This window comes from Rhodnius prolixus, unplaced genomic scaffold, assembly GCF_049639745.1.
Source record: "Rhodnius prolixus isolate KJV_2025 unplaced genomic scaffold, Rpr scaffold_1, whole genome shotgun sequence".
NCBI classification, from domain to species: domain Eukaryota; kingdom Metazoa; phylum Arthropoda; class Insecta; order Hemiptera; family Reduviidae; genus Rhodnius; species Rhodnius prolixus.
In genome coordinates, this window is record NW_027411581.1 from 18,593,461 (window position 1) to 18,619,555 (window position 26,095).

The 26,095-nt window shown below is 31.4% G+C and overlaps 1 protein-coding gene across 2 annotated transcripts in view; it reads right to left on the reverse strand.

The window, feature by feature from the left end:
• The window catches only part of LOC141456829 (RYamide receptor-like), a 110,082-nt gene that overhangs the window by 59,336 nt on the left and 24,651 nt on the right, over positions 1-26,095 (reverse strand). Inside the window, exons 1-2 of one of the 2 annotated variants that reach the window (XM_074133132.1) lie at positions 8,722-9,010; positions 8,444-8,647 (exon numbers count right to left, since the gene is read on the reverse strand). The exons of the other annotated variant lie outside the window; for it this stretch is intronic. The gene's annotated coding sequence lies outside the window, so the exon portion shown is untranslated. Of the gene's footprint in view, positions 1-8,443; positions 8,648-8,721; positions 9,011-26,095 lie in introns of those variants that run through there. 2 annotated transcript variants of the gene reach the window in all.

Here is a 26,095-nt window from a genome sequence, read left to right on the forward strand (position 1 = left end):
ATCTGTTGAAAGCAGCGAACAGGTTCACACCTGCTGGTGAAATATTACAGAATAATGTTAATAATAATTTGTTTTAAGGTCTTCAATTGGTATTATTCAATTGTTTTTTTTTTCCCATAAGTTAAGGTATTTTTTTATGTAACTTAATTTTGGTTGAACAATAAAGAAAAAATGTTAAAAATATTAAACAAAGAAAACTCGTGTAACTAACTAATTTTAGGTGCTTAGAACTTGTTCGTAATTGTTTTTATTAATTCAGTATGAGTATAATTTTTTAATTAACTTCATTTGTGCTTTCTAAATGATTCTGGCTTCCTCAAGTTAATTTTCTTCTTTTAGTGTTTCACACTTTTTCTGGTCTTTACTATTTATAACCAGTACAATTATCAATTCTGTTGTAACTTTCAGGAAGCTCTTGATAAAGGGCATTTGTTAGTATCTGAAATGTGGGGCACCAATAAATAGTTAATGAAAAATTATTTCTTTTGGAGATTGCTAAACTTCTTCCTTTTAATTATAAACATTTCATTATTTTCCAAACAACAAGAATTAGGCGAACTGATCTACATAGCTTTCGAAAACTTTAACAAATAATAATTTTTTTTTTTATCTGAACCAATTGTTATAGAACCCTTTTTGTAGGTTTATTCGTGAAACTATTTCAAATAAGCTTCCTAATTCCAATTCAGAGCTTTTAAGTTCCTACTGACGAACTTAGAATGCCTAGTGGATTAGCCCTAGATGAAAAGAATAATTTTTACCAAAATGGTTTTGAATATCACACAAGAAAGATTTTTTAAACATTTAAAATGTTTTTTATTTTACTCCTCAGAAATTCAGAAATTGGAGTCTGTGGTTCTACTATCTTTTGTAAAACTCACCTTCAAATTACATAGCTCTGATTAAAAGGTAAAAGAAAGAAAAGAAGTTGCCGCTCCGAAAGTCAAAGAAATTTTACTTACTTTTGTTTATATATACATATAAATGAGTGTGTGTCCATAAATCTGAGATTGTCTGCGGTGCCAACCATCTATCTTTAGTAAGAATTCAAACATTCATTATCTTTTGTAAAAGAGAAGGAATATTTGAATAGAATTCCTGCTATTCTAAGAATGTCTGATGTTAGTAATATTCAGTTGATAATAAATTATCTGAGTTAGTTTAAAACTTGATTAAGGAGAAATTATTGCGTTTAAAATTTAGAAAATTTAATAATAATAGAACTCTATATTTAATCCATTATTTGTAATCATTTTATTTTGTAAACGAAAAGATGCCCTACTGGACTTACTAACGACCGAAAATAGACTCTGAACGACTGTAAAACAAAAAGTAACAGAAACTAAATAATACAATTTTAATCTTTAAGCGAAGGGAGATAAAAATTACAAGCAAAAATGGTCTGCCCAAGTGATCAGTTGACAAGGGACCAACTTCCCATTGTTAGCAACATACTAGGAATCTAAGGGTACTGCATTCCAATAATTATTAATTATAACCAGTTTAAATTTAATTTAATTAGATTTTGAATAGATTTTAAACATTATTGAAGAAGGTTCTTTTCTCAAGGATCGCCAGAGAAAGACTTTTGGCAAAACACTTGTATGGATTTTACAGTTTGTAAGTGATTTTTGATCCATCAATACAGAGATCAGCATTTCAAGTGCAACATAAATCACCATCCGATTATAATTTATTTGTGGAAAGAAAGATCAATGGAAATATTTAGTTTATTTCCAAGCGGATTAAGCTTAAAAATAGTCACGAATAATGAGCGTAGGAGAATCATTGTGTACATTTAAAAGCAGTTAAATGTTAGCCGTGAACTGAATAAATTTACGAGGCAATAATCGTTAGCACTAAATTATCAAGAATAGAATTCAATAAAAACTGTAAGATACTCTTCTGGCATTTCCTATGCTATTTATAGAACGGGGTTAACGGGGGTGCTCAACGTTCATGGCTTAAAACGGAGAACTTGGCACAGTTGGGGTAGATTGGTTAATATTGTAGATTGGTGAGCGAGTAACTTCACGAGTGGCGCCACCACTTTAGGCACTAGAGGAGTTCTACTCACAATTGGTTATGTTATTCAAGCAACAAGTTGACATCAATATGTTTGTCATGATGACATTTTATAAGGAACGTTGCGCATCATTCAAGGGAACGAATAAATGTTGCTTTGCACTCACTGTAGATCTCCCGAGCAGATTTGAATCTAAGTTTTTATTACAAGTAAGATCAAGTAGTATTTTTTGTTTTGTTTATAAATTAAGGTATAAAAACATCTGAGGAATGCCCACAATCTTTCCTAAGTCATTGACAGCCTCCGCACAGAATCCGAAATTTACAGAGAGCTCCTAGGTAGAGAATCTAGGCAGGAATTAAATCAAGATTTCACCTTAGTCCAGGTGCACTCAACTTTCATTTTTAAATAATATTGTTTTTAATAATAAAAAAAATTCTGAATTCGTTTTCGTTATTTATTTATTTATTTTATTTTGCTAACTCCTCATGATATGGTAAAAATTTAAGCGTGATTTTTATTAAAACTACCCGGTAGAACTGTTGGTATATGGTTTATAAACTGCACGAAAAAGTGTAATTTTGAAAAACACCCAACTTAAACCATTTTTTTTTTCTCTTTCAACTATTTTGTAATTCTGTTCCTAATATCAGTACCGTAAAAAAAAAAAGTTTGGTTTTTGCTTTGGTTATTGGTTAGTATGTTTGAACCTATACTTCATTACAAGCACTCCAATAATCAATAATCAATAATTATGAATATGTTCGTCTAAGAAGTACTAAACGCAAGCAACACAGATCCTGACTTTTGGAGTCAAACTGGTGAAATTTATTATCCAAAGAATTCCAATTCTCCCAAACTAAATTCCTTCGCCATACTGTCAACGCTTCCACCAATTTAACCCTACAAAAATGCAACCTTGGTTATCAACGTAATCTCTTTCTCTTAATTTTCGCAATCACAAATATAAACCTATTCCAATCCCAAGCACACGCATTTACCCCTAAGGAAATTCTCCATGTCGAATGAGGTGACGTTCGTAGGCGGCTCGGTAAACCTCTAAGCTCCGAAGACCATATTCAGAGGGTTCTAGCTCTGAAGACCATATTCAGAGAGTTCTAGCAATGGCTGAATCCCCGACATTTTCCCTTCTGATTGCTGCATGCTGAAACCAAAGAAAATCGGTGCACAATTTGTGTCTTACTTCAACAACTGTGCATAAAATGAATTTATTTAATTGTTAAAAAGCGAAGACATATTAACAAAAGAGTTGTCAAAAAATAAAAATAAATAAATAATTTAAACTCCTAAGCTCACGTAAACTACTTATTACAGATTACTGAAACAAAAATAAGCTTCTTAATAAACATTAACATACTAATTAATTGTAAATACATATTCGAGAAGTGTAATAAGAGAACAGATCTGTTTAATAACAGATCAGGAGATTAGGGCTTAAATATTAACCACAGTGAGTTACGCTTAAAGAAATCATACAAACAAATGTAACATAAAATTTAAATAAACTGAAAATAAAGTACAAATAACTGCTAGTTGTTGAGCTAAACTGATTGTATAAACACAAAATCAAGTAATCCAACTGTTTTGAAATAATAATATAAAATGTAAGTATATTTAATTATAGTAATGATTAAAATAAACCCCTTCAATTTTATTGCATTTTCCATTCCCAAAATATTTTTCTGTAGTAATTAAAACTGTCCGGTAGGACAGTTGTATAAGGGTTGACCATCAAAAACTGCACGAAAAAGTGTAACGTTGAAAAACACCCAACTTTGACAATTTTTTTCTATTTTTCTATAAAAGATAAAATTCCCAAATTTTCTTTATAATATAGGGCAAATCCTCCTTTATAACTGTAATTTTTTTGCAACCACCCAGATCTAATAGGTTTCGAGAAAAAAGTTGCCGAAAATGAGCAAAAACGGCTTTTTCAAAAAATGTTCTTGTTCTTGTTCTTCTTCTTCTTCTTCTTCTTCTTCTTGTTGTTGTTGTTGTTCTTGTTACCTTTTTTGTAAACAACGTAGCGCCTAAACGCGTGAACCGATTTTCATGAATGAGGTGTCATTCGATTCGGAATTTTATGTAGATGTGCCTTTTGGGGGTCTCGGCCCTGTACATCGAATGGGAGAGGAGTTAGCCCCCTTTATGTAAGGCCCCCTCCAAAATTATTATTACTAATTACTCTGTAAATCTTGGCCCGATTTTGATAAAATTTGGTAGGATGATAGGGTTAGGGCTCCCCTACCTAACATTAAAGCGACGATCTGCTCTTACACTTGTTAAGAGGAAGTATAGCAATCATTTCAAATTATCGAGGCGTGAACCGATTTTCATGAATGAAGTGTCATTCGAATCGAAATTTTGTACAGATTTGTACTTTAAAAGTCTCGACGCTGTGCCTTATAAGGAGGGGAGTTTGCCCCACCCAAGTAAAGCCCTTTCTAAATCTATTATTACCAATATTTCTATAACGCTTAGTCCGATTTTGATAAAATTTAGCACGAAGCAGTAATTAAAGCTCCTCTACGTGGCTGTGATGTGCCATCATGCTCTTACACCTACTAAGAGGAAGTACTGCAATCGTTAAAATTATCAATGGGTGAACCTATTTACATTATGAATGAATTGTCGTTCGATTCAAAATCTTTGCCTTTTAGGGAGAAGTACTGTAATCGCAGTTTATTTTTCTTGCTCCTCTTAAAAGGAAGTACTGAAATCGCAGTTTAATTTTGCTATTTACGTACAAATACCTTCCTATTTTATTCAAAACGCTTTCTCAAAAAAATGGTTATTGAGGATGGTTTGGGGACCGCAACTATAATCATTCTTTAAAAAGATCTCTCCAGTGGTAGTTACGGTTCCGATTTAACACCTTATCAGGTTATAATGATAGAATAGCTTATTCCAAATTTTAAAAAATCTGTAAAGCAGACGTAACTTTGCAAATAGACAAAAAGGAAAATCTATCCAAAAGGTACAAAAATCTCCTTAACAAAAACTTACAGTTTTAAAAGTTAAGTATAAGGGTTGATTAAACGCCAAAAGGTACACAAATCAGCAGTTCCCAACATTTCATTAATACTTCATTGATATAATTTAAGTAATTTTACTGCATTAACTTTTCCTTCACATTTTTTAGAATTTATTAGATGTCACAGACCCTTATGCTGGCCAGTTCATTCATAATATTTTTTTATTATAATTATGATAAAATGAGTGATGAATTATTCTGAGTAGTCACATATACATGCATGTTAAAATAGAAAAAAACAAAGTTAGAGTCGGCCACTTTTTAAATTTCAATCACGGAGGATTCAAAACAATATTTCAGTCTTAAATTCGTCTTACCGAAATATTCGTGAGCACAAATAACATACATTTAATAACAAGTAGATTATTCAACAATATTTACTCATTTCTCAATTGTAATTTAATTTAGTCCCCCTAATTTTACTTATGGTAAAATACTGGAATAATTAGCTGTCCTAAAAATATGCATATCTTTATTTTCTTTATTTTATATTACATATATATAACATTGTGGGAAGAACACCTAGATTGAGAATGTAATTGAAGAAAACTATATTATTTGCGATAAAGCCAGATTATTTATTACTTATTATTACAAACGTTTGACTACAACATAAAATAACAATTACTTTAATCGAAGAATGAACTTAAACCAATGATTTTTATTTAAAAATAAAAATAAATGCATAAAATCATTGATGTAAAAAAAGTTTATGAATTTTTTAGCCTCTTATTTTTTTTATATTTTTTATAACGTTTTCTTTTTCACCTGTGATTAATAGTTTGATTATTATAGATAAATAGATATTACAGTCAATCTAAGTTAAATGGTGTGCTACTTGAGTAAATATTTTGTAGACGAAAATGGCCAGCATAAGGGTCTGTGACATCTAATAAATTCTAAAAAATGTGAAGGAAAAGTTAATGCAGTAAAATTACTTAAATTATATCAATGAAGTATTAATGAAATGTTGGGAACTGCTGATTTGTGTACCTTTTGGCGTTTAATCAACCCTTATACTTAACTTTTAAAACTGTAAGTTTTTGTTAAGGATATTACGAAATAGTTAATGTAATAGTTGAAATCATGAAGTTCATTCAAGTGGAATCAGTCTTATAAATGAACCATATATTTGGTAGAAAAACAAAATGTAAGTTGGGGTCTCCGTATTGGAATGTATTTCACAAAGAACTTAATTCTGTAGAATTTATTGAATATGTAATTTTACCTGAAGACATTTACCGAACATACTCGTATTTAGGGGAAACAAATTTGACACAACAGACGTATTAATTTAATGGAAATATTTAATTCGGGTAATTTTGACGCTCTTGGTCAATAGGAACTAATACAGGATTCATTAAGCTGAATTTAGACAAGTTCAGTTTATCAGGTCACCGTCTTGGAGACATTTTTTTTTTGTAACTAATTAAAGATTTTTTAAAAATAATAATTTATCAACGTATCAAACTGTCTACAAAACAACAGAGGGAACAGTTCTGTTGTAATATCCAATTATTCTTAAGTATTACAGAACTTTGGTATGATTTCAACTATTTCAAAAATAAATTAAGGTTATCGATAGAGGCATCCTTTTCAATTTGCAGAGCTCATTGTCTGCATACTTAAAGAGATGAAAATTTTAGGCCCGAAATAATTGATGGCTAAGTTTACTTGAGGAGTTTATTTATTAAAATTTAAATAATAATGTATTTATTGCGATATTCATGTTCATTTGTCATTCGAAATGTTAGATTTTACTAAAAGAAATCAATATAATGAAAAATCAAAATTAGGAGGAGTCAGTCCGCTGAGAATTGGTGTAATAAAGGTAAGGTAGAATTATTCCCAGTACTCATGCCAGGAATTCCCACTATTGCTATCGCTCGCTAAACTCAGCCGGTTTACACTGGTAGCTGGATGAAGGTGAACATAATGGAATCCATTTAAGCCGATTATAAACTAAAATCTCTACATTCAATTGGAGACCTCGCGTGATTAAAATTTTGTTCAAACATAATTCAGATATTTATTATTTTTATCACTATCATCACATTTATTATTATTACTCAGATTATTATTATTTTAATTTGTCACGTATTTCTGGATTATTTTTATTATTTTGGTGAAAATGCTTTCTTTAACCATGTGATTCAATTTAGTTGAATTTTACTTTCCATAACTACTCCTAGTAAGATCAAGTATTGCAGCGAAGCCAAATTTCTGTTTTCCTTGAAGTAACTGTTTTGAGTTTTGAGTTTCCTTATAATAAAAAAATGTTTTTTTAAAACCTTATTTTAGCAGTGAGAGAGTCTCAAAAACGCCGTATAAAAAAGTTCAAACTTGGTATTTAGTTTTGGCACAATAATCCCAACTGTTACTAAGGTTCCTGCTGAATATGGTTTTTTTTTTACAAGCACATCCACAAAGCGTCCAACCCCAGTAACAATGATAAAATATGAGGTAAGTGAATGTTGGAGGAGTACAAGAGATCCGGTACGTTCTCTGACAACTAATGCATCGTTTGCAAAAAGAAAAGAGTTCCTGTCAGCTCTTAAGGTGTTTCTATGTAAGCTCCGTATTCTAGGAATAAAACAAGAGTCTTGGAATAGGGGTCCCGTATAATCGAACCGTTTTCTAGTATTGAACAAACCAAGTCTTTGTTCAAAGCAATTAAGGGGAGAGACTATTGCTGTATTTTGTTTTAGCGTTCATGAATCCTAGCATTTGATTAACCTTTTAATCATAAATTAGGTATAACTGGACCATTACCCGTTTATACAGATAAAAGTTTCAACAGTTATTTTTCAAATTGAATTAGAGTATAGATAAAATTGGTGGATTGAATAAAGTAATAAAATTTGATTTATTTCATTGGGAAATGATTAATTACCACTAGCAGCCTTTGCTGATTTTTCACATGACATCAGAACCAGTTCAATAAAATATTACTTAAATCCCTCAATTCGCCTCGAAAGAGTCAAAAAAGACTGGTGAATAATAAAACGCACTCCCTAATAACTTTTTAATTGACCTTGCCTGATTGGTGGAAAACTAATTAAATGAGACTCACGCATTTTTTCCCCCCGGCTAGGATAACTTAACAGACAGAAAAAATATTGCTTACTCACTTACAAAAAGTTGAATCGAAAGAGCAGCTGCTAAAAATATTTGCAATTTATTATAAATAATAAATTATTATATTATCATCACTTGTGCATTTATAAGCACACTTGTAAAAAGAAACTATTACATTTAAACAAAAATAATTTAAGAACAAAAACGCTTTGTGAACTTTTACATTAAAAAAAAATTATATTAACCTTGACATTGTTTTAGAAAAATGATAGTTATTTACTTACTTAGTTGAGGAGGTGAAATGCACACAGCAAGCGGTAACAAAAATTCTTAAGTATGGTATTCCCCTTAGGGAACAGCTAACTACACGGGTCTGGACTCGTTCATTAACCTAGGCAGGTCCTTACTGTTCCCTAAGGATTCGTTACACCCTCCGTGAAATCTCCCAGTCGTCGATCCAGGACACTTTTCTTTCCCGTACTATATAACTATGCAAAAAAAGGTAAGTGCTAAAAGTAATCTCTACTTATCTTTCTGTTGTTAGGCTCAGGAGAGAACTTACCTGTCTCTTTTTCCAAAAATCCTGCGCAGCAAAATAGCAAGGTCAGTTCTTCTAGACTTTGACAATTATTTCCTTGGATTTCGGAAATAGTATTTCCATAACTGGGTCGGTAGTTTCTCCAAAATTAGTCTCTGGAGAGAGGTAATGCAGGAATACTAGGAGATGTCGTTATATATATCCATAGTAATTAAGTATATTTATGCCTTTAGAGCATTTATGCCTTTCTACAGGAAACGTAGAAACAACTAAGCCACCCTTGATTCTTCCTCTACACAGCTAAAGAAAGTAATGGAAACTGTTGAATACGAAAGTGGGGCAGACAATGGATAAAATTGTAACAATGAAAATGTTGAGATAAGAAGGGGAACAAAAAGGAATAAATGCCAGCATTAATGACCCTTTGTATAATGTTTTCTACATAAACTTCTTTAGAGATAAGTTCCATAAAAATAAAACAAATATGGTCTGTTCACACATAAAATAACAAAATGTTGGACACTAAAAGAGCTATTTTTGTAATAATGTCTTTCTGCAAAGAATATAGGGAACATGCACTCAATAATATTGAGACAGACCAATGAAAATTGGCTGATTCGTAAGGAACATAAGGCCAATTAAGAAGAAATAAAATTTAAAAAAAATACTTTTACGCATTTTTAGCAAAACGCTATCTTTTTTAAAAGAAATAAAGATGAGCTCATGTTATAAAACTAGTCTCAAAATGCGTTCTAATTCGAATGACTTTGAACTCAGTAGATATTATACATTCTTTAGGAATGCACTGTAAAAACATTTTGAAAACCGTCTCATTGTGCTTTGAAGTACCTATTTACCATCAAAATTAATGTTTACTAAATTTAATGTTAGAGAAATATTAATCTACCTCTTTCAAACTAGTGGTAAACTGTCAATAATATATGTATAATTGGATGCAAGGAAGACCTGAATTCGAATTCTTTATGTTCTCGATGAACACGCTTATCTAAGATGTTCAAGCCTCTTTAAAGGATGTTCTATTAGGTAGACTGACGAATGCGACTATCATGCAGGAGTTCAGTTTCATCATGAATTAAAGTAACATAATATACTGAACTTGTTGCCTTAAGTTGAAGCATATTTATTCAATTAGTTGAATGCATTATTTTAAAAGATTTGCCTTCAGCAATTTCTTATTTAAAAATAGAATTACTTAAAAGACAGTAGCAGTCACATCTCTTCTCATTAGAACAGTGGTTCAAGAGATGGGCTATTAAACTTAATGAAACCAAGTCTCAAAACATCATCTTCACTCTTCGGCGCATTACACTTCCTCCAGTCATCTATAACCTAACACCTCTACCAGTAGTAAACGTAGCCCGCTACCTTGGGCTTTACTTAGACCGAAGACTTTCTTGGAACCCCTACACTAGACTTAAAAGAACAGAACTGAACAGACGCTATCGACTACTTAAAAGAATCTTAGACGACAGATCTAAACTCTCTCTGGACAACAAAAGACTAATTTATACTTCTATTTTAAAACCTATCTGTGGGCGTATGGAATAGAGCTGTGGGGTTCAACCAAACGCTCCAATCTCCAAAGGATTCAATCTGTACAATCTAAAATACTTCGAACTATTCTACACGCTCCTTTTTATGTCTCCAACCTGACTGTACACACTGACCTTAACATTCCTTTTGTCACACAAATTGCTAAAACAAGATACAGAAAACTCCACTTCAACCTGCAATCTCATATAAATCCTCTAGCTAAAAATCTTTCTTCTAGAACTCTTCCTGACAACCCGACAAGACGCCTTAAGAGACAGTGGCCTCGGGATCTCCTCTCTAGTGAAGAGAGCGACTAATAGCCTAATATTTTGGAGTGTTACCACTGGGTAACTTCTCAACTCGTATACCTCTGTAATTCATAGTTCACTGTTATCACTGTTACTTATAGCGCCAACGCGCTGATTGTAGCAAAAATAAACGCCTAAAAAAAGACAGTAAAAAAATAAATAAAATAAATGTATTAACTTTGATTGAACGTTACACTTTTCCTGCCCGCGTTCAGACCTTACACACAAGCGCTGGACTCAGCATTACCCGGCTTTAGAAATATTCCAGCCAACTTGAAGATGATTATCTTTCAAATTATTTACTGGCAATTATATTCTGGAATTGTATTCTTTAAATTTACTCCAGACAGCATGTATTTATCTTATTCATCATCTTTACCCTTGTACTAAAATGTGAATACTTTTAATCATTGAAGAGGTAATATTTTCATTTGTTTTCACAATAATTATTTTTTAATTGCAATAACTGCTCGATTGCCTATCACGGACATGAATTTAATTTCCATTAATTATCTAGAACTGTATCGGTTTAAGTTAACAGGAGTAGTTCGTACAACATTGTGATGTGAGCATAGTCTTCTCTTATGGTGGAATTTACCTTGGGTGAACATTCATTAGTCTTGGGGATTTGTGAGTCATCAACTTGCCGGCTGGGTTAATAGTCTCCCTTCAGCTTTCCCTACTTCTTCAGTTTGTGGTCTCTTAATGAGGAAGATTTTACTCTCACGTCTGTCAGGATAAATGTCTGTTTTACGTTAATTTTGAAAGTAATGATTTTTTTTTTTTTCTTAAATTTCCTTATAACTGATCAATTGATTCGATATTTTCATTACTCCTTTCATATAGCTTTCAGAAAAGAATAACATTTTCAGCTCAAGGTTATTTTCTGAAAAGAAGGCAAACTGAAATATATTTAAACTTGCTTAATATTTTAGTATTGTAAGGAGGTAAAATTTGTTTTAGTAATTACTTAGAAAGTATGAATGAGCAAAGATCTCGTGCTCTTCTGCTAATAATATATTCCTATAACTGTGAACAGCCCAAAGATTTCACGTAAAGTTGCACTCTTAATTAATTAATGCTCACCATTAGAACTAGAAACGACCGACTGAAGTCAAAGCTAGCCTCACATATTCCCAAAACACTCAGTAAATAATTTTGGCTAAATTTCGTTCCAAGTGAAACTAGAAGGTAGGATGTCTGTTCACTTGATTGTAAGTTTTTTTTGAACGTAAACGTGCATATGTGGGTGCGTTTTGTTTGTGCACAAAGCTCAAAACTTCGTCTTTTGTTTTGACTTTGTTTCTTGTCGAGATTAAGAATCTACAATTACAACTACAACTATAAGTGACTGAATAACAAAATTTCCCTACAATTACAATTTTTGGGCCAAAGTTTGTTTTCAGTTCACGTTTACTATCCGCTACTTTGCCTACCAATTTTTTTTTATGACCTCTCTTATCTTAAATTTAATATAATAATGCACCGTTAAAATTAAAATACAAATTGAAAGTAAATTTTTAATCTATAATTTTCCATAAGCAGAAATCGTACATTAGTTAATCTCGAAATGGAAATCTCCCACAACACCCTAAATTTCCCACCAAATGTAATCAAGGTCCTCATATCGATATCTTTTGAATCAGGATTAATTTTTTCCATCGCTTTAATTATACTTTTAATAATTTTTGGGAGGAACAGATTAACTGAGCGATTAGAGGACTGTATTCCTGCGAGTAGATCTTGTGTTCGAATCCATCTGCCAGTACTTGGATTTTATTTTTCTAGGAGCCTCTAACAGTTCATTGCCCGGTGGTGAACAGTATCCGTAACGAGAGAAATCTGTCCAAAGGCAAGCATTGCACTAAAGAAGGCTTCGGTCGCCAATAACCTTAGATATTACAAGCTTAAAATAATGGTAATCAAAACAAACAACTTTGTGTTCATACGATATATTAAAAAATTCGAAAACTTACGATTTAAAAAAAATATAAATAAAGTTTTAATTTGAGAAAAACTCTTTCTTTCCTCTTTGCGTAGATTGCAATGAGGAGGAAGATCTCAAACATGTAATAATGATATGTCCACGTTATGTGGTAGAAAGGAAACGAATGTTTGACGATATATACAGGTATTTAGATGCACCATTTCGCTACGAAGACATTATATTCTCCACCAACAGTTATGTGCTTAAGTCGATAGCAGAGCTAGCAATGAAATATGAATGTATTTAGAAGCTATAGCCGAATTAGAATGAATGGAACAAAATGCTTAGAGAAGGATTACGTGATTTTAATTTTGGTTAAGCGAGAAGGATGGCAGGAGCACAGAGTGCTGCTCCATCCATTAGCAGTAGTTTATGTAAATAGCGGTATATAGTAGAATGATGAATGTGTGAAGCGAATGTATTTATAAGTAAGAATGGAGAGTGATATTCTAGTGATAAGCACCTAGACGATGCTGGCTGTATGGCGGAAGCCAATGCCAAAAAAAGAAAACAAAAAAAAAAACTCTTCAACAGTAGCAACTTTCTGGATCCTGAGAATAAAAATACTGGCGACCAATTACGAAATAGTGCACAAGAAAACTGATAGTGTTCTATTGTAGAAAACTCATTAGTCGTAAGCTGTCACGGAAGAATAATTTACTGCAGAGTAAGTGCCAAATTGATCAAGGAGCAAATTGAATAATTAATTTTACTATTTTGGGAAATATTCTTTCAATTCGTTACAAACTGATATTAGGACGTCTTCATGTAAATTGGCTTTCTAGTAAAACTGTAATTTCATAACCTTAACTGAGTCAGGTACAAACAGATATAACTAATCTTGTTTCCCGTCTTTAATAAATTGTTTAAAATTAAATTTGGTGTCAAAAAGAACCAGAAAAAAACTTTGCAGCTTTTAGTTTAATTGAAAAGGTAAAGAGAAGTGGGTGAACAAGCGATATATCTAATTCACAAAGAGTAAAATCAGAACTCAGCACTACAGGAAATTAAGAAGAAAAGAAACAAAATTAAATGAAATGGACGAAATGCTTTGAGATGTTCGTTTACAATCTTTTGATTCTTAGATGAAAGTGTTTTTGTGATCCCCTTCTTATTTGTTCTTTTCCTTCATTGTTGCTTTATCAGAATCATTAAGTAGTGAAAGACAAAAGTGCACTAAACTAGAAGTGATTACTTTGATCCGTAAGAGTTTTGAACGGTAATTTTGAAAATTGAAGAGAATTAAAAATTATAAACGAAATGGGTTCTTGCATGGGAAATATCAAAACAGGAGCATTTTTTATTTTTGTTGTTGCTTGAATGAAATAGTTTAACTGGACCTTAACGCGGTACATTCTATTATTTTACAACAAATCTTTTAAATGAAATAAATGCCCTTTATTTATGAGCCAAAATTGATTTATTAGGGACTTTATTCCCTTAATATAGCGACATTGAATTCCAACACCAAACTGTATATTTATTTTACAATGAATTCTGAACCCTTCCTGAATGTACTGCCCAACAAAAGCCAAGAACCTATCCACTACCCTCTCAAAGACCTGATCTTAGAGGCATTAACCACCTATATGGCCTTAAATATGTAACATTTCAAAAGTATTGAAGTATGAACAAATTATTTAGGGTCAAAGAACTCACTTAAGGGAAGGATCCAGAGTGGAAGTTAAGGGTAATTACACCTTTTTGGGGAAAGTTTTTGAACTTTCTGCATCACAGACCTCTGAGATTTATTTCTTTCCTTTTTTTTAAGGCCCAAATGCGAGACTATGCCCACTTTTCGCTCAAAAGTGGTTGATATTTTTCCCAATAGTTCTCATTTTCCGTTTTCCTCTATGTCATGGTGCTTGCTGTCCATTAGCCAAGAAGCAGATACCCTTCTGAGCGTCAGCGATTCTGAAAAAATAGGTCAACAGATAATCATGCCCGGCCTCCATTTAGAAAATTCGCCACATCTTTTTTTCCTGGTAACTGATAACACATTGTGGTTAAACAAATGCCATAAACTTACTACAGCATTATCAGCTATTTAGTTTAAATATAGACGTTTCAGTCCGTAATCTCTGCAAGAAACTTACAATGAAATTACTAGTTCCATCAAAGTTGTTGGTGGAATATTAGCCTAACTATTCGGTTAACAGCTGAGATTGGCAATTTAGCACGGACCTTAACAGAGTTCATCATATGCGTGGGAAAATACCGTCATGTAAGTTGTGTATAACATATTTAAACATATAAAACGATAAAATAATTAAATTGAATCGTTTTGGAAGTTTCAATAATTACCATCGTGAATTTTTTATTCAAAAAGAAGGGAGATAGAGATAGAATGATAAGGAGAGAGAAAGAAGCTTCATAATAGTTAAGCAAACACTTTATTTCTTACTTGAAAATTTTGGAAAAATTCGATCGTAAGAATTGTAAAATTACAATAAGAGTCAATTCTGGTTTTGTCTCGCCAGATTTAATTTAGGTATTTCTTAAATTGGGTAAGAGAAAAGTGAGAATACATTCTAAACAAGATTTAAATTATTGAAATAAATTGTTAAGTTGTTCCACTAAAAAAAAACACATAACTAAACCATCTTCGGCCAACCCGCGATAGAATGTGCACTTTCTTTTTTATTAAAAAACACTTCTATCCAATTCCATGTGTAACCAATTCTATCGCGGGTTTTTGTAAAAATAATAATAATTCATTTGGAATCATTAGATGATTCGTTAACTTTATATTAATGACTATTAAACAATCTTGTTTGTCTATTCAATATGGAATCAAAATGATTTAGCGACCTTCTCAATTCTTAGAGTGCACATATGCATGAGAAAATTATTGCAAACCTTTTTTTCTGGTATTTTTACCATATATATTTGGCCTCAGAAAGGGCTTTAAGTTTGTTGAAAAAGTGAGAGAACTTATAGTAGTTGAGCCAGAAAGGTAGAAATGGCTGATACACTTCAGAAGGATGGAAGACGATAAAATTCTTTAGAAAATCCGACTGGAAATTGAGTGGTGCTGATAGGAGCTATATACCACCTGGACGGTGCTCTTCTTACCATAATATATATACGAATTTATGTATAAGGAGGAAAAGAATAAACCTGAGTAATCTTTAAATTACTTCCGTTGATATCAAAAATCAAAAATTCTCTCCAAGTTTCTTTGAAATCCACCTAAAAGTGATTCTTTGTTGGTCAACTTACTGCTGAAATATAAAATAGGAAACATGAAAGTATAAACATTGACAGAATTAAGGAATCTGTTTGAAAAACTTATAAAGAGATTAACAGTTCCCTAAACAGTGAAACTAGATTCGGAGGAGGTATGCAGGAGATTTGCTGCATAAATCAGACACAAATTGTTGCGGTTTCATTACGATGTATAAACATGTCTGGTATATTAAATTACTAATTCAGTTATAGTTAGGCTTTATGCACAAAAGTTAACGGAAAGCAATAGTTTATTTCATTATGATAGGCGCAGGACGGAAACAAACTGTAATACATTTCTATTTAGATTGTAATTATGCTTTGTAATTAAAGTTAATATTGTTAAGTAGAGGAATTCCATTAATTTGAGCTTAAATGGTTGCGTGAGTACTTCTGCAGGAACTGATGATTGTTATTAGCGGATGTAGCAACAATTTGCAGTCATTAGGTTATGGAAAGAGGTTTTTCCATATAATTTAGTTTCAGGGTTTGGCGTTAGAGATTCTAGATTGGTATCAGTGTATTTGGCTTATGCTAGTATATTGAGACTGTCTAATTCAATTTTAATTTTAAGTTTGTTGAAGTTGTAAAAAAAATAAGAATTTTTCCCATTCATCTTGCAATAAAAACATACATTTACAATCATTGCTTTTTAATTTTACAGTTAAAATTAAATTGTTAATTATGCAAAACTTTGAAAGCAAAATTAATCATTAATGACAAATTTAGAAATACACAAAATAAATTAATTTGAAGTACACAGTTTGAAATTTTTGTCAAATTGTAAATATAGTGAACTCATGGATGTGCTTCCGCTTCATAAGCTATCTTTTTGTTTATTCGTTTTATTTTGAATACAGTGGATTTTATGATGAACTGTAAACTTTTATTTGAAAAGAATGAAATTAAGCATTCCTTGCATTAAAGATTAATTTACTGAATTGTATAAAAAGTAAATGCTTATACCTACTGAACAAATACATTAATTTCTATTGCCTTGTAGATTACTAACATGCCTCTCACACATGTATAGCGGTGCGAACGTTCTCTTTTGAAGGCGTTGTAAAATTTTTTGAACCGCCATGACAAAACTTATAAAGAAATGGACCATGTATCGTAAAATTCTAATTCATATTACGTGCACATTATGAGGTTACAAAATAATAATAAAAACACAAAACAAAAAAAATAAAATAAAATAGAGTTTGTGAACTGCTATGGTTGTGTTAACAACTATGGGCTAAAGCATAATATCAAAGAAAAGGTTTTTGCAGCAAGACTTGCCCTGAATCTATTTAATAGCCTAATATTAAAAAAGAAGTACCTTTCTCAAATAAATTGGCGATACACAATGCCGTGAGTAAGGGCTTTTGTATGCTCGGAAGCCAAGGTGTGGGGATTGTACTTGGCACAACAATGAGGTTGAATCGCTGTTAAAATTTTTTTTACAAAAAAGGGTGTTTAACATGCTAGAGTTTTTGGTGCTTTTGAAGACTCGTGTAAATGGTTAAATTGTGCATTAAATATGAGATGTCTACCTCATCCGGCTCACAGATACCTTTTATACTCGTATTTTAAAGGAAATTGTCTGCAAAAATTTGTTTATTTATATTGACTAAGGAAATTTGATTGATTACTTAAGTGAAGTATTAAATGAGAAAATAGATCGATTTCAGAAATGATTGAAACCAATTTGATCAAGTTTAATATTTCTGCACAAAATATCAAAGGCTCATTCTGTACAAGAAACTAAATCTGCGACCGGAATTAGTTTCTAAGGGCGATTTGAATTATTAATGTCTGCGGTAAAACTTCTATAACTTAATAAACATACTTTTAAAAGTGAAATTAAGCAATGTTCGTTAGGAAGGTATCTTTCTATTTGCAGCAGAATTAGATTAATAAATTATCTAATAATTTCATAATCACAAAAATGCGTTCAGCGATATATACTTGTACATATATTAAACAGATCTAAAGACAAATTTCTTCCCTCGATTTTAAATTTTGTATTTCACAATCTTCCTGATTTGATTTTTCAGATTTTTACTGGAAGGATAACTGTTTCTTTTATAAAAGATTTTATTAATTTCTGGTAAAAACAATTTGGAGAAATCGCCCACAATCTGTGGTAGCTTACTTTGTATAGGTTATGTAAGTCCAATTCCTTCAAGTATGTAGTTGCTAATGAACAGTATTTACTTTTAATTCTTTTTTTTTAAATCATCTGCATGGTTGTTGCTACTGTATTTTTGCTTTTTTATTTAAACTTCATGCTTGGCCAGGTTAGGTTCAATGGTTTAAAACTATTTATTTTGTAATTTAAGACACGTCGTCTGAGACCATTGGCGCCCGGAGCTATTTTCAGTAATCTGCCGGCCTCCGGACAGTGTACATTCGTTGTAGGCCACACCGTCCATTACTGGACAGTTTTTAAGAAGTTTCTAGGAAGAGATAATCTAAGGGTCGGCAGCTGGATTCCAACCTGGGATCTCCACATGGAGGGTATCCAGTGTGGTAATCACTGACTAACCCCAATTCTATGTTGGCCTCAGACTAAAATGTTTTTCTTTAGAAAATATTGTTTCATTTAATTCACTTTTTTGACATTGACATTTTAACTTACATCCATATATAATTAAATATCTATATTACAGAGTTGATAAGTGCCACATTGATCTTCATCCTTTCATCCAGGAATTCATACTTTAGCATTAATTTAATCTAAGAAGAATGATTATCTTAAATCAAAAATAGTTATCTACTGTAAGTAAATAATGAAGTCATCTGAAAATGTTCACTTTTAAAAGAGTGAATCAATTTTATAAAATTATTTAATTGATTTCAACGAACAAATAACTAGAAATCAAATTTATAAAAAGGTTGTAATTCACTGCATACTAAGAAGCTACCATCCTTGGTTGGAAAAAACCACCCTTCATGAGAGGGTGTATTCGAGATAAGTAAACGAAGTTCAGAATTAGCTCCCTGATATTGACTGTGTAAATGGATGGCTTAATGGTGAAATTGATATGGTAGCATCATATATTCGTTGAAGTAAAACTTAAGGAGAAACTTCAACAGATGAATCCATTTGACAGCTATACTTTTTCATTTATTGCATTATACGAGTTTAACTGGTAGTTTAACCAGTGTCATTACATATTTACATTACTCAAATATGCAGCTTTCTTTTGTGTGCATTTTTCTATGTTTTCTACTTTAATATCGCCATTTTAGGTAGATCGTTGATTAGAGAGCTATCAAAGTAATTCACTACTAAAAATTTGCACGAATTAAAAAATTATTTGCATTAAAGAAATGTAACTCAAGAAAAGTAAGATGCATCCAACAGCTGTGCTTCAATTGAGACCAATTCGCTAAATTCCTTCTTTTCCATGTTTCCGCCATACAAGCTCATATTTTATTAATTTAGATTTTGATTTAGATGATCTACTCTATATGCCATCACTTCAAAATTAATAACATCTATTTTACACGACTGGTGCATTCAGAACAATAACATTCATAATAGATACATTATGTAATTAGTAAATAATAAGGCGTCAGCCTCGTAATGAACTTATCTTTAAATATTTCTATTTTTCTAAATTATTTTTGTTTTCACATAAAAATGAATATATGAAATAAATGCAATAATAATTTTAAAAAAATGAAAAAAAACAATAACAAAAGAACGAGGAAAAAGTGTCGTAATGTTTGTGTATAAGTTTATTATGAAGTAAAAGTTCAGTTTCTATCATAGTCTTTAGCAATTATTTATTTGCGTATTAAATTCTAATTGTATATAACGTCAACTCCTTGCTAGAGGAAATAAATAGGTTATCATATAGCGTATCATCAATTGAGCTCATTGGTTCCCGGAGCTTTTTTTTAATGCAATGCCAGCCTGAAGATAGTGTTCACTCGTTTTACAATACTTTTCATCGCCGGAGAGTTAGCTGCAAGTGGCTACTAGAAAAGAAACAATCCAAGGGTAGGAAGTCTGACTCAAACCAATGTTCTAAACCACTCAGCTTATCTCTTTACTTTTATCATTAAGGTCAGTTAGAGGTCCTCCAGCCGGAGTCCGCTTCCTGGTTTGTGCTGTTTGTTCCAAGTGTCAGTGTCAAGAGAGGTACCAAACTTAGTAAAAGTTTTGAGAAAAAAGAAAATTTTTGCTGAAGCAAACATGTGAAAATTGGGAGCTCTATCTCTATTATTTTAATTCTGCTGCTTGAAGCCCCTTTTTTATGACCAAAAAGGAAAGGATTTAACAACTCTAACATGAAAGTGATAATAATTATAATTGCACTCAATGCAGCCTGCGGAAAAATCCATTCATAAACTCAAACCTTATAAATAACAAACAGCACGATCTGTTGGAATGATGGTTGTTATATGCAGGGTGTAGAAAAGAGCAAACTTGTTTTCAGAAATTTTGTACATGATCCTAATTAAGATCATTTTACATCTTAAAGCAAACAAATTACATAAACAAAATTGGCCATTAAATAGAAAAAGAGTTCATTGGACAGAATTTTAATTATTAAATAAAAGATCGTTAAAAAATAAAAGATAAAGTCCAATTCGTCCAATAAGCATTCACCGTCATTCAAAGGCGAATGTGTGGGTGAATTTTTAACAAATTAGCACCTTCTTTTGATCAAGGTAAAAAAGCAATTATTAATAAAAAAAAAAGAAATACTAAGAAGAGAGTGTACCTCTCATGCATGCTGCAGCCTTTCAAAACAAATGAACTGAATACAGCCATTAAATTCAAATACAGCCACCGGATTGGATCAAATTCTTTATTTAGTATTAAAAAAAAAATGTCCCCTAGCCTGCTGAAATAAGCCTGTTAAAGCTCTTCAACGAAAAACGTAGATGACCGGTGAATATCTTTATGAATGGAAAAATTATTTAATCAGCCTAATATCGAAACCTTAAAAAAGAGAAAGGAGCAAGCGATTCTAACCAATTAAATTTTCTTATTTTATCATTAACATGAGTCTTTCTTTACTTATTATCTTGTAGTTGAGAATTAAACTTTAGTTGTTAATTTGCGCTTTAAAATTCAATTCTGACCGGACACAACTAATGGAAGTTGTTTTCTGCACAGATATATATTAGTATATTCATGTACAGACTTAAATTTTGAGATTATGAGTATCCAAGCCTAAAAAATAGTTTAATACGGCTTGTGCAAGATCACGACTGCTTGTGTAATTTTTTAACGACGTCCTGATTTATGGACCTATGCTGTAATGAGGGAGAGGTTCTCTCCTAATACTATTTGAATCTCATCAACATTTGATTGGTGAGCTATAATGTTACAGAATTCAATTAAACAATGTGAAATTGATGGCAGCATCCAATGACAATCATCCGACAGCATAAAGATGAAAGATAACAACCTATTTTTTAAAAAAGAGGTATGTTTGAATACTAGAGACTGTTAAGAAGCGGTTATATATTTATAAATAAATTTTGAGTGTGTTTGACGGCAAAAATCAAAGATTGGAAGTCGAGGATTGGATTGGTTTTTTTTAATAATCTAACCGAAGTAGATGTTTATCAGCTGAAGTTAACTTTATAGAGTATAATTGCAGCATTATATAAAATTTTTCAGCCACAAAATACTACTTATTAAAGATACATGTTTTTCATTTTTTTTGAAAGAGAAGTCGAAGAATATGATAGGCAGTTCCATTAAAGATTAGTTGAACTAAAGATATAAATGTAATGCCAGCCTTGCGAACAAAACGAAGAAACAATAGAAAAAATTAGCTCCAAGAGACCGATTAGTTTAAGGAATGAGAAAGAATTAAGGAATTAAACTTTTCCTCCCCTGATTATCATCAGTGGAATTGAAAAGCAGTGTCAGCGGTTGAAATTATGTAAAGAATAATCAAAACTGGGTAACAAGACTTAAAGTGGTAGAAAAGTTCAACTGTAAGCATGAGAATAAAGTGTGCTTCATTCAGAGAAATGAAAGGGCTTATTTACCAAGAAATCTGTTCTTATATTAGAATTATATTATTATTAATAATAACAGGGATATTTAAAAACAAAATTGGGCACGTTTTTAAACATCAATATTGAAGTCTACCTAAAACAATATTAGAATGATTCAAACTAAAGGTATAACAAATCTTTCCTCTTCAGTGATATTTGTAAATCTCACTAAATTAGTGCGATTAATGAGCCACACTACTTGTAACTTCAACAAATATTTTAAGTAATTTGTTTAGTATTAATTAGTAACTTCATTATTAACTTAAGCTTATCTAAACAATTCTTAATCTTTCTAAAATATCACGCCTTGGATTAGCGCTTTACATCTCAGCTCCCAACTCTTATTTTGTCTCGGTGCCTTCCAAGAACAGATTATTAGCTTTAAGTAGTTAATTATAAAGTTTATAGCTTAAAAAGATTGCCTGAACATTTTTTTTTTAATTAAGAAAGTGATGATTGCGTTGCGTTCTAAATGAAAGAATAGTTTCACATTGAATAAATAAATAGATTTACTTCTCTTAACTAAACCCTCGCCGAAACTAATTCTGGGTGCGCCACTGATAGAAACAATCCAAATATTTAGTTTAAATTTTTTTTATGACCACAAACCAAGTAAGGGGTTTAACTTGTGATGAATACATTATATAAAGCAAATTGATTTGATATACGAGGGTCACAGTTCCTTTGGACAAAATAAATAAAAAAACCTAATTAAAGAAAATACAATTTTTAATCAACCAATGCTTTAATTTTTACGTTGTAATAGAAAGAAGAAGAAGAAGAAAAAAATAGAGATATAGATATAGGGATTTAAAGTCTTTTAAAAAAGTAAAGATGGCTATGTTCACGGTATAATATGTTGAATTATGGTCACAAGATACACATACGTGTTACAAACTGACGATAATAATAGAAAAGATAGACGAGGCTAGTTAACCTTTCATGTGCTGTACATACTCGTATATGATAGATAGATAAAGAGTATTATAGTATAGTTATAACAAGCAATTTCTCTTTACATAGAGCTTGTGCTAACAATAGATAATTTTAATTATCTATTGACCGCCAAGTTTTCAATGAGAATCAGTTGACCACCGTGAAGAAAGATGAAAATTCCTTATTATTTATTGCTCATCGTAATGTAGCGTTAATTTGTTGCTTAATCTTGCAGTTTGTACAATAAAATAAAATAATAATAATAATACTGTTCATACATAGAAATTTTTGTAGAATTAAGAATCATATGAGATACAGTGTTTTTCTGTTGAAAAGAAATTTTCTAAGTAGAAAAAATTTTGAATGGACTTATAATGTCTTCATGATAAGTAAAAGTTTTGAGTTTCTAAAAAAAGAAGGAGTGTTTCACTACCATTGTAAGAACTCAGACATACAGGAGATCATTCTAGAAGGCAATCACTGTAAACAAGGTTTTCCTGAAGAAGAAACTGTTTTGTTTTTGTTTTTTAAAATATTTTTCTTATTGAGGCTCATCAAAATCTCAAGACATTAGCGCCTGTAGCTTTCTTTTTGTGAACGTACTTTCTCTTTACAGACACCTTCCATCCAACATCTCTCCTCCATTTTACTGGGATCCTTCTTTTATTTTCAGGCAAATAAAATAAAATGAGTTGGGCTTGGATAAGTGGATTTGAATGAGGGGATAATTTGGAGTGAAAGTTCAGGCTTTGGCGGAAAACAAGGGAATTTTTTTGGATAGTGAGGTTTGAGATGTAAAAGGGAGCATTGACTATGGTACGTAGGATTTTGGACAGTAAGGATTAAATGCGATTAAGGTTTGTGTGTTTGGGAGTCCCGTATAGTTCAAGACGTCCATAAGTCCATATTGGACGTCCATTAGTGTTGTATTATAGTTCGTTTGTTCTGTTTATTTTGCCAATTTCTCTTCTACTTTGTTTGCATCTGTAATTAAAAGTGAAAGAGGGTAATTAATGAAATTTGTTATGAAATTAATGCTTATTTAAAGTACCTAACTTTGTGAAAAAGAAAACTTACAAAAGAAAAGTTTGATTAACAGCCGTAAGAACAGATTTTAATTTAATTATCTTTTGGTTTAGTTTACAACTTCTGATTGCTGTTATTTTATTCAAAAGATCTAGAACTAACCTGGTGAGAGAACACTTATTAATTCCGACCAAGAACTCCTGCAACTTCTTTACTTCTACAGCACTACTTTACTTGGAAAAGTAATTAAAGAATATGTAGAATATTTGAAATGAAATGAATTTAATAAACACATTTAAATTTCTAATTTTCATTAACTTTAAGTAAGCGAGGTTGTCTCTTAATTCTGCTGCTAATTTCTAAAAGAAATAACAATATTTTACTACACTTTAAAAGGCAATCAATTCTATTATTTGGTAAAAACAAATAAATTGAAATAAATGTAAATGAAAAAAAGGATGTATATACAAGTATTGGGTGTATCGGAAATGGATGTTCGTCATCACTACAATTTGTACACTTTTAATTACCTCTAGATTAGTAGGAGTAGAAGGTAGACTTTATTTTATAAAATACAGTAAACAATGTTCTTAAGAGCTACAAAACATTATTCTTTTCTATTTTAAATTCATATTCATTAAAATTAAATGTATAATGTATATACACAAAAATAACAATGTACATCATTGAAACATCTGTTCAATATAAAGACTAAGTATATGGTCCACGACCGACAGGGTGTAATCTGCACAAGGTTCTAGTTGAAAAACTACTTATTTTTAATTACTTATGGGGGAAATTACTTATTCCCCCATTTCGACTATGGTTGTTTAATGTATGGCGGTCTTTCTGGTGATATTGAAGCTAAGCTTAAGCGCCTCATGAACTGCTTCATAAGATTTATTTTCAGCATTTCCAGAGACTCTCGCATTTCGCACTGCTACGATGAGTTGAAGTGGCTTTTTCCTGTCTATCGCCGCAAATATTTTTTGGCTTCTTTCCTTTTTCAAGTCATCCAGTCTCAAAGGCCTTCCTATATTTTTCAACTCCTTAAGTTTAAATCCTCCATCCATTCCCGTAACACTAGATCTCGCTCATCTGATTTCTATATTCCCTCTCACCGTACCTCATCCTTTGACAAGTCCTTCCTAATACGTGCTACCTCTCTCTGGAACTCCTTGCCTTCATCTGTCCGCCATGCTCCTACCCTATCCATCTTTAAATCCCGTCTATTCAGTTATCTACTTTCTATTCAGCTTCCTCCGAAATTCTAATTGTTTTAATTTATTTCCTTAATTTCTGCTGTTTTATTATTTTATTTTTACTTTCATTTTCACTTATTATATTTTCACTTTTTGTAAATACTTATTTATTTATTTATTTTCTGTTTAATCACAGGCCAAACTGTTAAGGCCTCTATTTGTTCCTGTATTTATTCTTAGGGGACAATTCTCCCAGAATAATAAATTTCTTTTCTATTCTGTTCTATTTTTTAATTAAAGCAGATATACATATATAGGAAACTATTGTCGTTAGTTGTCAAATAGAAACAATACTTAAAAGCGAACCCGTCAAACTTTTAATCATAGCTAAACAAAGTTCTTAATTCAGAGAAAGCCAAGCATTTTTCTTTTCTCAACTTTTTCTTTGAATTTTTTTTTATGAATATCTTAAAACACAGACCATTCCAGATATTTCGCTTTTAAAACGTAGGCCATCTGTGGCTTCCGAGATCTTTAATATCTTTGCATGATGCAGAGGGAGATCCTGCTTAGTTGAGTGATTCTGGATGTATACTTAAGCTATAAGAATCTTGACTTACAGCTTTAAATGACAGGGATCCATTGCTTGTACTCTCAACGTTACGTCGCTTCCTTTATCTTGAAAACCTTATCTTGTAGTAAACTTCCATTGATCTCAATTACTGTCTCTGAAGAATGAAGAGCAATCTTTTAAGTTTTTCAGGAACTGTAATCCATCTACTATTTTTTTTTGCAATACTATCTTAAATCTCATCTAAGTAATCTTTTTTTATATGTCGAACCAGCAATAGAACATTGTGCAGTCCATATTCTTCTAAAAATGGTAACGTTTTCAGGTTCAAGTCCATTTCCTTAAAAATTAACTTTCAGAGCAGAATATGTACTTAATTATTTGTATTATTCATGAAATAGAGAGTTTTTTTTTCTATTTTTTTTTTTTAAAGCAAAATTAGTAAAATTCAATAGGATAAACAAAAATTATAAAACCTCTAACCTCTGTAGGACCCCACAGCCTTGATTTTATTCAGTTCTGTGGCCTTTCCTCCTGCATCTCGTTTGGCTTATCCCGATCACAAGGA